This window comes from Lycium barbarum, chromosome 1 (assembly GCF_019175385.1).
Source record: "Lycium barbarum isolate Lr01 chromosome 1, ASM1917538v2, whole genome shotgun sequence".
Lineage (NCBI taxonomy): Eukaryota > Viridiplantae > Streptophyta > Magnoliopsida > Solanales > Solanaceae > Lycium > Lycium barbarum.
The window spans coordinates 132,207,315-132,220,870 of NC_083337.1; positions in this window are offsets into that span (position 1 = coordinate 132,207,315).

Sequence of the window (13,556 nt, forward strand, 5' to 3'; positions counted from 1 at the left end):
GGCGAACGTAAGTTTTTTGGCTACACGGGTTCAATCCATAACTTTCGATATGGAGTATATATATATATATATATATATATATATATATATATATATATATATATATATATATATATATATATATATATATATGTGTGTGTGTGTGTGTGTGTGTGTGTGTGTGTGTGTGTGTGTGTAAAATTCAATAAATGTTAGATCTGAACCCATAATTTAAAGTTTCAATGAATTCAGTGTTGAAAATCATTACATGAACCCATTAAATTTAAATTCTGGATCCCCTTATGAGAGTTTGGAATAAATATGTCACTTTTCAATAAGTGTTTGTAAATTTTGTTACTTTAGAACAAATCAGAGGAGGGTTTGAAGAATTAAAAACTGACGGTGATAGAAGAAGCAATGACAGAAACCCGATCAACTAATTGGGAACAATGAAAACATAAGAGTTAAAGGGAAGAGGGAGAGGGAATGAAGAAAAAATCAAATAGAGGAAGGGAAGGGAAGAGAGAGATAGATTACCATTACCTAAATTATAGAAAAAAGAAAAAAAAACAATTGAGAGAAGGTTGGTAACCTGCTATAGCAAGTTAAGGTTATCAGATGGTGTAAAAAATTAATACACTGACAGTGTACCAAACTTAAACTCTATATTTATAGAGTTTCACTTCTATTGATTTATTGTGTACCAATCTACCTCTCATAAGTATATGTATCGGATAATTTTGTTTGTTAAAATGTAGACAAATAAGAAGAGCGCACTCATAACTAATAGTTTGGATTTTGTGTTCTCATTGTATTACATTGCCACTGTAAAAACATTGGGTGATTGTGATAATTCTTTCATGCATATAAAACCACCTCTGTGTACACTGAAGATCGTTTCCAAAACGCCATATTATGTGCGCTACAAAAGTGAGTACGGTGGTTCTTGAAAAGCTACCACAATTGCATGTAATAAAATGACTGTTCATTTTATATTATATTATAAAATGTGAGCTTTTTGTAGTCTTTACAGGGCTATTTTGTCATTTCAACCCCTTACATCTCACAATGAAGGAGTGACACGTGTTAAGTATTTAGATCTTGGGTGGTCCCTTTAATCACGTGGCTGCTGTAGTGGGTTTTTCCCTGTATTTCACTATTTTTGCCTTCATTCATTTTATGAAGCCCACTACCGTGCAGGCCTTTTATAATTCATGTGTAGTGTAATTATTTAGGATCTCCTCTTGCTCCTCATTAGATTATTTGTCAGTCCATATTATATGATATTTTTAGTTTTTACGTTTAGTTTAAAATGAATATTTTTTTATATAATCAAGAATGTATTAATATTTTTATTTTAAATTTATTCTTATTTTGATAAGTGAATTTTTACATAATAAAAAATTATACTAAATAAATACTATTTAATTAAGTGTAATTTAGTAAAAATAATTTTTATACTTTCTAGAAGTGAGTTAATTGCTTAAGAGGTGTGTTAAAAATATTAAATTAATTATGCAGTATAAAAATAATTGAATTTGTGTTTTTATATTATGATCAACATTTAAAAATATACTCAAGTAATGTATTGATTTTTTATCTCAATTAAAACGTGATTGAAGCACCTAATAACCTAATAATAGATGATCAATATTTAAATATTTAATTTTATTGTAGATCTCCAAGATTCATGATTTCAATATTACGAAAATAATCATAAAAAATAACTTGTATCATCATTCATGGTCCTCGTATATGCTTTATCCCACGCTTGATTTTATTCCCTTTTCTCTTTTTTTTTTCTTTTTTTTTTTTGGTGTTGCCGGCTAAAATGCTTCTATAGAAAATTTTGAAATTAATTAGTATTTGTTAATAAATGTATCTTGAATCTTAATTCATGGAGACAGGATTGACCAACAACATATAAAGAAATTAATTTCACATCTCATAATCGATGTTGGACAACTTAACACTACCGCACGTTTAGGCGTGTCAACTTAAGTGTTCCAAACATCGAATTAATTAGGAATTGAGGTGGAGGCATTGATACCATATTATAAAAAATAAACCTTGAGCCTAACTCAATCACAAATTTAAAAACTAAACGAGTTGATTAGATAGATATAGTGAATTGACATGGAGTTGACCAAATAAAAAGAGTAAATTTATACGAAGCTGTTCAGAGTACGAGGATCAAACCACTTAATTTTGACCATGAATTTAAGTATAAATTCTTTAAATAATTTAAAATAAAATTTATATTTTCTAAAACTACACGAAAAATACTACAAGTCAATGTAACTAATGATTCAAACTATTTTTAAAAAGTTTGAGAAAATTATAATCAAAGGACACCCGAAATAGCAACATCTTCATATAAATTGAAATGAAGAGAGAACTATTCTTCTATCTTGATTTTGGGTTTGGGCTTAGCACGGGCCTCATACAACTAGTATATATATACACAACAATGTATAATCGCCAAATTTGCGTGTAAAACCATACTTTTTTTTTTGGTAAGTAAAGATATTTTATTTACCAAGTAGCAAATATGTACAAAAAAGACAGCAGCTCTAACAAACCAGCAGCTGCTATCAGCATCAACCACTACAACTCAATGCATCCTACACAGCTAGGAGGGATAGAAATTTAAATTGTCTAAGGCTCTAGTTGTTTCCCCTTTCTTGCCTCTTCTACAATTCACTTCTTGAATGATCAATCTAGTAAGTTCAGCTGCACTCCTTGATCTCTTTTGAAATACTCTCTAGTTCCTCTCCTGCAAAATATGATAAACACTACTTGCCAGTGCCATTCGGTATACCTCAGCTCTGCCAGTTCTGCCCTTAGCATGGCAGATTGCCCAAAACACTTCCTGTTGCCAAGGCATTGCTCTCCTTTGTATACCTTGCCATGCCAACACCTTCTCCCACATAGTTGCAGAGAAAGAGCATTCAAATAGCAAATGGTTTATATCCTCATCCACCCTCTCACAAAGAGGACATTTCACCTCAGTAATGATTCCCCATTTTGCTAGCCTAGTTCTAGTAAGAAGTCTCTTTGAAACTGCCACGTACAAAATGAAAATTCATTTAGGAACCCCCTGATTATTGCACACTATCCTTCTCCAATCCACCTTGGGCATCACACCTCTCAGCTTGCTATATAGCATCTTTATTGAGAAGGATCTCATGCCAAGTACATCAGTTTCATCATATCCTGCTATGTCAAAGTACTTCTGAGCCTTTAGGATTCTTTGGACTATTCAGGATGCTTGTTTGCAGTTGGCATCCCATATACTCCCTCTTTTGACATAATAGGTGTGCACCCACACCACCCAGAGCTTATCCTTCTTCTTACTTAGTATCCACAACAGCTTGCAGATTGCAGCTTTGTTCCACACTTGGATATCAAGTATATTTAATCCCCCAGACACCTTTGGGCAACACAGTTTATCCCAGGAAATTAGTGCTTTTTTTGATATATCAGCCTGCCCTGTCCATAGGAAAGCTCTACAAGTAGCTTCGATCATCTTCACTACCTTCTTTGGCAAAACAAAAACTTGGGACCAAAAGACTTGTATGGAGAATAATACTGTTTTGATCAGCTATACCCTTCCAGCATAGGACAAGAATTTTGCAGTCCAAGATTTCACTCTACTCAATATCTTGTCCACTAGTGTTTTGCATTGGACAACTGATACCCTCTTAGTACTTAATGGAACTCCTAAATACCTAAAGGGCAATTCTCCTTTAACAAACCCCAAAACTTGTAGTATAGCATTCTGCGTATCTGGCTTGACTCCTCCAAAATATATGGAGCTTTTCTCTAAATTAGCATTCAGTCCAGAGGCATGGGAAAATCTTTGAAATCCATGGAATAGCTCAGTCACAGAAGTAGGATCACCCTTGCAGAATAAGAGTAAATCATCTGCAAAGCTAAGTTGGATAAGGTTCATTTTATCACATCTTGGGTGGAATTTAAAAGATTGCTGATCCTTTAGAGTTTTCAAAATTCTTGACAAGTACTCCATGGCCAAGACAAAAAGGAATGGGGATAGGGGGTCCCCTTGCCTCAATCCTTTTTGTGCTTGGAATGGCTTTGTAGGTTCACTATTAAGCAGTACTGAGTATGATACAGACCTGATACACTTCATTATCCATTGTACAAACTGATCAGGGAATTTTAGACAAACCAAGATTTGTTCCAAATATGCCCATTCAACAGAGTCATATGCTTTCCTCATATCTATCTTCAACATGACCCTTGAAGAAATGCTTTTCCTTGTATATTCTTTAACCGATTCATGGCTAAGGATGATATTATCTGTGATCACCCTTCCTGGTACAAAAGCTACCTGATTTTTATCCACCAAATCATTCATAACCTGCTTCATTCTTTTTGTGAGGATCTTGGATATGAGTTTATACAGTACTGAGCAGCAAGAGATTGGCCTATATTCTGAGATCTTAGTTGGATTCTGAACTTTTGGGATTAGGGTAATGTTGGTGCAGTTAATGGGAAAGTACAGATTTCCTGTTGCAAAGAAATGTAGCACAGCATCTGTCACTTGTTGCCCCACCACAACCCATGCTTTTTTAAAGAATCTTGCAGTAAACCCATCACAACCCGGTGCCTTCAGATCATCCATATCATTCAAAGCCATGAATACCTCCTCCCTAGTAACTTCCTTCATGAGCTCCAGTTGTTACCCCCTAGTTAGGGATTTTCCCAACTGCATAATGGTGGGATCAACTGCTGGTAACTGCTCAGCATGTGTTCCTAGCAAGGTTTGATAGAAACCAGTCACCCCATCCTCAATATCAGCGTGCGTCTGTAAAATATCTCCATCCCTGTTTTTCAGACTACTAATGCTATTTGAGGCAACTCGACCCTTCAAACTTGCGTAGAAAAAGGCATTATTTGAATCCCCCAACCGCAACCATTATACTCTGGATTTTTGTCTCAGAATATTTTCCTCAATGCCTAACCAGTGTTCAAGTTGCCTTTTGACCTCTTTCTCCTCTGCATATAGTAAGGGAACCAGTGATGGATTCTTCATTTTATCCTGTATGTTCTGCAGCTGTTGTTTTAACTCCTGTACTTTATTATCAATCCCCATGTACTCTTGTTGATTTAGTTTCTTTAGATCCTGTTTCACATGCTTGAGTTTCCTCCATATCATAGCCATATTTGAGCCCAGTACTTGTTATGTCCCGTATTTTCGTATAACGGGAAATCAAGAAATAAATAAGACTTGTGTGTGTTGAGGAAATAATTTGATTCAAGTTGCTATGCTCATGTTGATTATGAAATCATTGATGTCAAGACCTCGGGGAAGGCCGAGGGTAAATCTGGAATTTTAGAAATTAGTTTCGGGAATTACAAAACGGGACATTTCACGAATTGGGCCAAGTTTGGACAACAAGGAATTGAAGCCCAAGTCCTTGAAGAGGCCGGCCAAGGGGGGGGCAAGCCCAAGCCCATTTCATTAAGGTCATGTGCTATGCACATGACCTATGAGTGGATATATATCAAGCACCCTTGGGAATTATCAAGAAAATAATACACAAATTCAAGAACACTCAAAAAATGGCTCTCGGCCGAAGGGTATAGGGAAAGAAAAAAAAAATTGCTAGCTTTTGTGGTGATCCAAAAATTCTTGTCCTTAACGTATTATGAAGTACTCGAGCCCCTCTTCAACGGGGTACAATTAGTTTGGCGTAAGGTGCTCGTTTGCGGCAAATCGGAATTTCAAGAAAGAGGTAAGATTTTTATGTTTTAATGTTATGAAATGGATATGTATGTGTTGGTGATTGAATTAGTGTGAAGATTATGGGATGAGGTTGTGTTTGTGCATGGTGTGTGTGTGTAAAAAGGGTGTGTTTGGCCGTGAGTTCCATGTGGTGCAAGCCATAAGAATTTTATCTTGTTTAGTTTGAATAATGTGTTGTTGTGATCTTTATGTCGTAAAGGATCGATTAAAGAATTGAGTTGGTGCTAGAAAATAATTTCGGACGTTATCGGAAAGCGTATACCTTTGGTATATTTGTGTATATCATAGTATATTTATGATACTAAAGACCTTAAATAAGATTTATGGTTGATGATAACGAATTTGGAATGAAACGACGCAAGTTAGAGCGTTCGTCGTAACTTTTGGTATTTTGAATGAAAATTGGAAAGTAGTGAACTTTGGGGATGTTTGTCTGTGGTTTGGAACTTGTTGGTGGTGTGTTTGAATAATTGTGAATGAGTGAATGAATGGACTAATGTGGAAATAGATTTGGAATTTTGAAGTTGAATCAAGAATTTGCCAACTTATGTATTAAAGTGAAATTTTGAAGTTAATGTAGTATGATTGTGGTTTGTATGGTTTAATGATGTTTGGGCTGTTGTTGTTGTTGTATTTTGAGCCGAGCTAAGTCTCGGGGGTGTTAGATTTATAGGGGAAGTGCTGCCGAAATTTCGGTAGCCAAATATAGCCCAAAGACTAAAATGTTAATTCTCATGAATAGTAACTGGTAAAAGTGACCATTTGCAGTTTCTGGACGAAACGGGAATTGCGATTTGAGGAGCGTAAGGCGCCAACCAGGTATGTAAAGCCTACCTATCATTCTTTTGGCATGTCCTAGACATACTAGGTTAAGATCGGCCCCTCGGGAATAACCCTGCTCTTGGAAATCGAAGTTCAAGTTCGAGCACTATTCATTCAGCGCGATTGAACCCTTTTTGTCGCAATTGGTTAAAAGAATGTTCGTACCTCCATAACTTGTGCTGTTGTGTTCGAAACTCCTCGAAACTTTCGTAGATGGCTCTATGGAGCCGAAAGTCTGTGATTTGTGTCCGCCGCCTCAATTTGACCCGAGGTGGGCCCGCGAGACCCGAGGCTCCCCTTATTCGGTTTGTTTGGTCCGTTTGTGTCCGTTATAATCTGCGACCGTCTGTTTATGACCAAGGATGCGTTTGAATCTTCCTATGCCATTAATGTACGTTTTCCCCTCTGAATGATGTGAGATTTTCGGGAAATGACTTATGAACGCTTTTTCTTGAGAATTTGGCAGTTTGGAACTTCGTAACTTTTACACATAAACTTTGATCAATCTGATTCCCGCTCCGAGCCTTCTGGCGTCAGTATATACCTATACGTAAACTATATGTTGAGTCCGACAAATTATTTTTGATATGCATATGGTTTCTGCACTACTCTGTTCGTGCTGTCTGCTATGACTTCGTTCGTCGGTACCCGGGCCGACTTTGTGATCGTGCGCGCTAAAATATATTCGGGAGTTATGATGTGTTACGGTTTCCGAGGCCTCGCCATAGGGCCGGTTACCGTTTATGGAGTTATGATGTGATATGGCATTTGATATGTTCTGATAATGTGATGTGTGTGTGATATGATGTGTCTGGAGACTGTACGGAGATTTGAAAACTTCTGGAGTTATGATGTGTTGTGGCACCAGCGTCGGGGGGTGACCACGTTCCTAAACCCTATACATGATTTGATTGCATTTGTACGTTCGCCTCCCGCACAGGTTTGCTCGTTTGCGATGTCGGTGTGTTTGTTCTTTCTGACTCCAGCTGTGTTTGTGATTTCTGTACCTTCTGCTTTACATACTCAGTACTTCTCCCGTACTGACCCCCGTTTCTTCGGGGGCTGTGTTTCATGCCCGCAGGTACAGAAGCTCGTTTGGGTGGTCCTCCAGTTTAGACTACTCATTCTGCTGTGTTGGAGAGCTCCCCTTTGATCCGGAGCCTACTTTTGGTACATATCTTTTGTTGTGTCTGTATTCTGTATATTTGGATGAGTGGGTACGGCGGGGCCCTGTCCCGTCCTATGTTCTTATGTTCTGTTTTGTCTAGAGGCCTGTAGTCAGATTTGTGGGTCGTGGGTCCAGTGTGTTTGCATGTGAGTCTGTTTTGCGATCTTAAGCGGCCCGTATGCTACTATGGCCAAGTCGGCCTCTGAGTTTGTATGTGTGTGTATGCATTTGGGGGCGATGTACATTCCGCCACCCCTCTGATGTGTGTGTGAAATTTGGCGATGTACATTCCGCCTCCTTTCTGATTTGTGATTTGTCTGATCTGTACGGGCGACTGCTTAGGATAAGTGTTCGGTAGTTGTCTGATTACGATGTTGAGTTCGAACAACGTACGTTGAGTTTGGTCGAGTCTGATTACGATGATCTGGGTGTGAGTTCGTTTGGGGTGTCCCGGAAGGGCATCAGTCGCGGCCCACGGGGCTGGGTCGTGACAAAAGTGGTATCAGAGCGGTTTGTCCTCGGAATGTCTACAGGCCGTGTCTAGTAGAGTCTTGTTTATCGATGTGTTGTGCACCACATCTATAAACAGGAAACTACAGGACATCTAGGATGTTGTGTTGCCCTTTCTTTGGAATCTTAGATCGTGCGATAGAGCTGTGTTATTAGGGTCATTCTGATCTGACCCGTTGTTGTGTTTGCAGTGATGCCTCCGAAGAAGGCAACGGCGGCCCAGAAGGGCAAGGCGAAGGTGGGAGAGACCAGTCAGGCACAACTGGCTACTCGGGCTCGTGTTTATGATTTGCCTGAGGTTACACCTCATTCTGAGGGGTCTGCTACACCCCCATTAGTACAGCCTGGAGCGGGACCTTCAGCAGCTCCAGAGGTCCGTGTACCCGCTCCTGAGACTCCAGCTCCTCAGCTAGGGGCGGAGGATAGGACCCTGAGGGAGGCTGTACAGTTGTTGACCACGATTGTGGCCGGACAGGCTCGCAGGCGCGGGCGGAGGGACGATGATGATGAGGACAGGCGGGAAAGCCTGAGAGTTCGGGAGTTCTTGTTATGCGGCCCTCCAGAGTTTTTCGGGTCTAAGCCCGACGAGGACCCCCATGACTTCATTCGGGGGATGCGGCGTGCATTAGACTTGGTCAGGGCGTCAGAGACCGAGTCGGTTGAGCTAGCTTCGCATAGACTTCGGGATGTTGCCGCGCATTGGTATGAGACTTGGGAGCTATCCCGGGGTGAGGGTGCTCCTCCAGCTATGTGGGATCAGTTTGTGACTGCTTTCACCCGCCACTTTCTGCCCCCAGAGTTACGACGGGAGCGAGCTGATCGGTTTTTGCATCTGCAGCAGAGGGGTCGGAGCGTCCGTGAATATAATTTGGAATTTGATTCCCTGGCCCGGTATGCCCCTGCCGTGGTGGCAGATATGACAGATCGGATGCATAGGTATGTTATGGGGCTGGATCGTTACTTGATTGACGGGTGTATGGCGGTATCATTGCAGACAGATATGGACATTGCCCGTCTACAGGCCTACGCCCAGGGGATGGAGAACCGGCACCGAGCAGATCGGCCCAGCCGAGAGTATGATGGGAGACGGCCCAAGAAGGCCAGATCAGCGGGGTATCCTGGAGATTCCCGGGGCGGGCAGCCGCAGTATCAGTCCAGCGGGTACTTTCCTCCGTCAGGCCGGGACACACAGTCTGTTGGTAAGAGGTTTGATGGAGCAGGACCGTCCAGGGCAGACCAGAGTTCCAGAGCCCCAGGTCCTCAGGCGAGCAGGGGTCCCAGTCAGTTTAGGCCACCCATACCCCAGTGTTCGTATTGTGGAAGATCGCACCCAGGTGAGTGCTTCAGGGCCACAGGGGCCTGTTTTGCTTGCGGCCGCCAGGGCCATATCATGCGGGATTGTCCGTGGGCAGGCGGTTCCGGTAGCGCAGCACCGCCGATGAGATCTGTTGCGGGTTCGTCATCTACCCCTTCGGCCACGCGCTCTACGGGGCGAGGTATGCCAGCACCAGCGGGCCGCGGTAGAGGCCGTGGTGGGGCTTCAGATTCTAGCGGTCCCTCGAACCGCATCTACGCTTTGACTGGTCGGCGGGACCCAGAGGCACCCCCAGACACAGACCCAGGTATATTACTAACCTTTTTGTTTAATGAATATGTGCAATGGTAGGTTTGTACCTCAGTATTATGAGATATACTTTTTGTGTGTGTCAGTAAAGGTAAGGTAAGAATCCGAATTAATGAAAATATCCGAGGCAGTTATCTGTACATGTGGGAGGAAAATATATGGGATTTGGAAGACTAGAACGATAGACCTCACAGCCAGAAAAGCAAACGACCTCTTTGGGTCAGAGTGGGGCCCGCTACGAAAAATTTCCGAAAAATTTGCTAAGACCCCGTTTGGCCTAAAGTTACGTGACAAAGGTCGTGCGGGGCAATTGACAAAATTATATCAGCCCTAACGCGTCAAAATGCGTAAAAGTTTCGGGGTTAAGCGTGCTCAAGCCAGAGCAATTCTGGGATGGGTGACCCCCTGGGAAGTGATGCAAAGTTTTTCATAAGTGTAAGTATGATTAATGTAAATGGGAATTTGAGGTAACCAAAAGGTAATAGAATGTGTGTGGAGTAATTGGTGCCCTTTCGGGAGTCGCGCGGAACGAGGCGGACTAAATGGGCAAAAAGGAAAGGGTGCGGCACCTCTTGGGAAATTGAATGAATTTGAATAACAGCCAGAGATGTTCGCCAGTAAGGTATGAATAAACGTGTGTATGTGTATATGTATGTGTATGTGTGCGTGTATGATTCTCATTTGGTGCCTATGAGGGCTAAGAGCCGAGCCCCGGAAACTAATGTTGTGATAAACAAAGGATAAGCAGTGTGAGTAATTGGAATTTTCGAAGGAGTCGATACGTAAGACGCAAGGTAAATTGTGTGACGACTGATGAGTGAGTTTGCAAATAAAAAGGAAATTCTCATGAATTATTGGAGTCTTAATGTGAATGATGTGATCCTAAATTGACAATCTATCTGTGGTGCTTCTGCACTCCCAATTCCGATGAGGCTCTACCTAGTACGCCTCTGTGATTCTGAGTTCGACTATGTACCTGTCCGATGAACCTTTTGTGCGTTTGATTCTGAATCCGTTTCTGTCTGGCACACCTCTGTGGGTCTGACTCTGGATATAAATCCGTCTGATATGCTTCGGTGCGTTTGATTTTGACCGCGTGTGTGTTTGATACACTCCGGTTTGACTGATCACGACTTTGTATGAAACAATTTTGTATATTCGCTTCTGATTTCGGATCTGTTCGATATGATCCCATACGTCTGATTTCGATTCTGAATCTGTTTGGTATGAAGTGACTGATATGAAGTAAAGTGAGATTACGACTATATGGTAAGGAAACTCAGGAGCGTGAAAAAAAGATGATATTGACGATGATGTCTGGAAAGCGTCCGTCCCTTACAAGAATATAGTGCAGAGTTCGGTGATTACGTAGAGTATGAGAAAAATGTATTATGAAGGTATTGGAGTCAGTGATGTGAAAAATCTACCCTAGTATTGGCAAAGAGGACATATCGGAGAAATCAATAAAGGACAACTATCAAGAGAACCCTCCCGGAGTAGTACGACACCCATGAGTTCGATTCAACATTCGAGGACGAATGTTCTTAAGGGGGGGAGAATGTTATGTCCCGTATTTTCGTATAACGGGAAATCAAGAAATAAATAAGACTTGTGTGTGTTGAGGAAATAATTTGATTCAAGTTGCTATGCTCATGTTGATTATGAAATCATTGATGTCAAGACCTCGGGGAAGGCCGAGGGTAAATCTGGAATTTTAGAAATTAGTTTCGGGAATTACAAAACGGGACATTTCACGAATTGGGCCAAGTTTGGACAACAAGGAATTGAAGCCCAAGTCCTTGAAGAGGTCGGCCAAGGGGGGGGGGGGGGGGGCAAGCCCAAGCCCATTTCATTAAGGTCATGTGCTATGCACATGACCTATGAGTGGATATATATCAAGCACCCTTGGGAATTATCAAGAAAATAATACACAAATTCAAGAACACTCAAAAAATGGCTCTCGGCCGAAGGGTATAGGGAAAGAAAAAAAAAATTTTGCTAGCTTTTGTGGTGATCCAAAAATTCTTGTCCTTAACGTATTATGAAGTACTCGAGCCCCTCTTCAACGGGGTACAATTAGTTTGGCGTAAGGTGCTCGTTTGCGGCAAATCAGAATTTCAAGAAAGAGGTAAGATTTTTATGTTTTAATGTTATGAAATGGATATGTATGTGTTGGTGATTGAATTAGTGTGAAGATTATGGGATGAGGTTGTGTTTGTGCATGGTGTGTGTGTGTAAAAAGGGTGTGTTTGGCCGTGAGTTCCATGTGGTGCAAGCCATAAGAATTTTATCTTGTTTAGTTTGAATAATGTGTTGTTGTGATCTTTATGTCGTAAAGGATCGATTAAAGAATTGAGTTGGTGCTAGAAAATAATTTCGGACGTTATCGGAAAGCGTATACCTTTGGTATATTTGTGTATATCATAGTATATTTATGATACTAAAGACCTTAAATAAGATTTATGGTTGATGATAACGAATTTGGAATGAAACGACGCAAGTTAGAGCGTTCGTCGTAACTTTTGGTATTTTGAATGAAAATTGGAAAGTAGTGAACTTTGGGGATGTTTGTCTGTGGTTTGGAACTTGTTGGTGGTGTGTTTGAATAATTGTGAATGAGTGAATGAATGGACTAATGTGGAAATAGATTTGGAATTTTGAAGTTGAATCAAGAATTTGCCAACTTATGTATTAAAGTGAAATTTTGAAGTTAATGTAGTATGATTGTGGTTTGTATGGTTTAATGATGTTTGGGCTGTTGTTGTTGTTGTATTTTGAGCCGAGCTAAGTCTCGGGGGTGTTAGATTTATAGGGGAAGTGCTGCCGAAATTTCGGTAGCCAAATATAGCCCAAAGACTAAAATGTTAATTCTCATGAATAGTAACTGGTAAAAGTGACCATTTGCAGTTTCTGGACGAAACGGGAATTGCGATTTGAGGAGCGTAAGGCGCCAACCAGGTATGTAAAGCCTACCTATCATTCTTTTGGCATGTCCTAGACATACTAGGTTAAGATCGGCCCCTCGGGAATAACCCTGCTCTTGGAAATCGAAGTTCAAGTTCGAGCACTATTCATTCAGCGCGATTGAACCCTTTTTGTCGCAATTGGTTAAAAGAATGTTCGTACCTCCATAACTTGTGCTGTTGTGTTCGAAACTCCTCGAAACTTTCGTAGATGGCTCTATGGAGCCGAAAGTCTGTGATTTGTGTCCGCCGCCTCAATTTGACCCGAGGTGGGCCCGCGAGACCCGAGGCTCCCCTTATTCGGTTTGTTTGGTCCGTTTGTGTCCGTTATAATCTGCGACCGTCTGTTTATGACCAAGGATGCGTTTGAATCTTCCTATGCCATTAATGTACGTTTTCCCCTCTGAATGATGTGAGATTTTCGGGAAATGACTTATGAACGCTTTTTCTTGAGAATTTGGCAGTTTGGAACTTCGTAACTTTTACACATAAACTTTGATCAATCTGATTCCCGCTCCGAGCCTTCTGGCGTCAGTATATACCTATACGTAAACTATATGTTGAGTCCGACAAATTATTTTTGATATGCATATGGTTTCTGCACTACTCTGTTCGTGCTGTCTGCTATGACTTCGTTCGTCGGTACCCGGGCCGACTTTGTGATCGTGCGCGCTAAAATATATTCGGGAGTTATGATGTGTTACGGTTTCCGAGGCC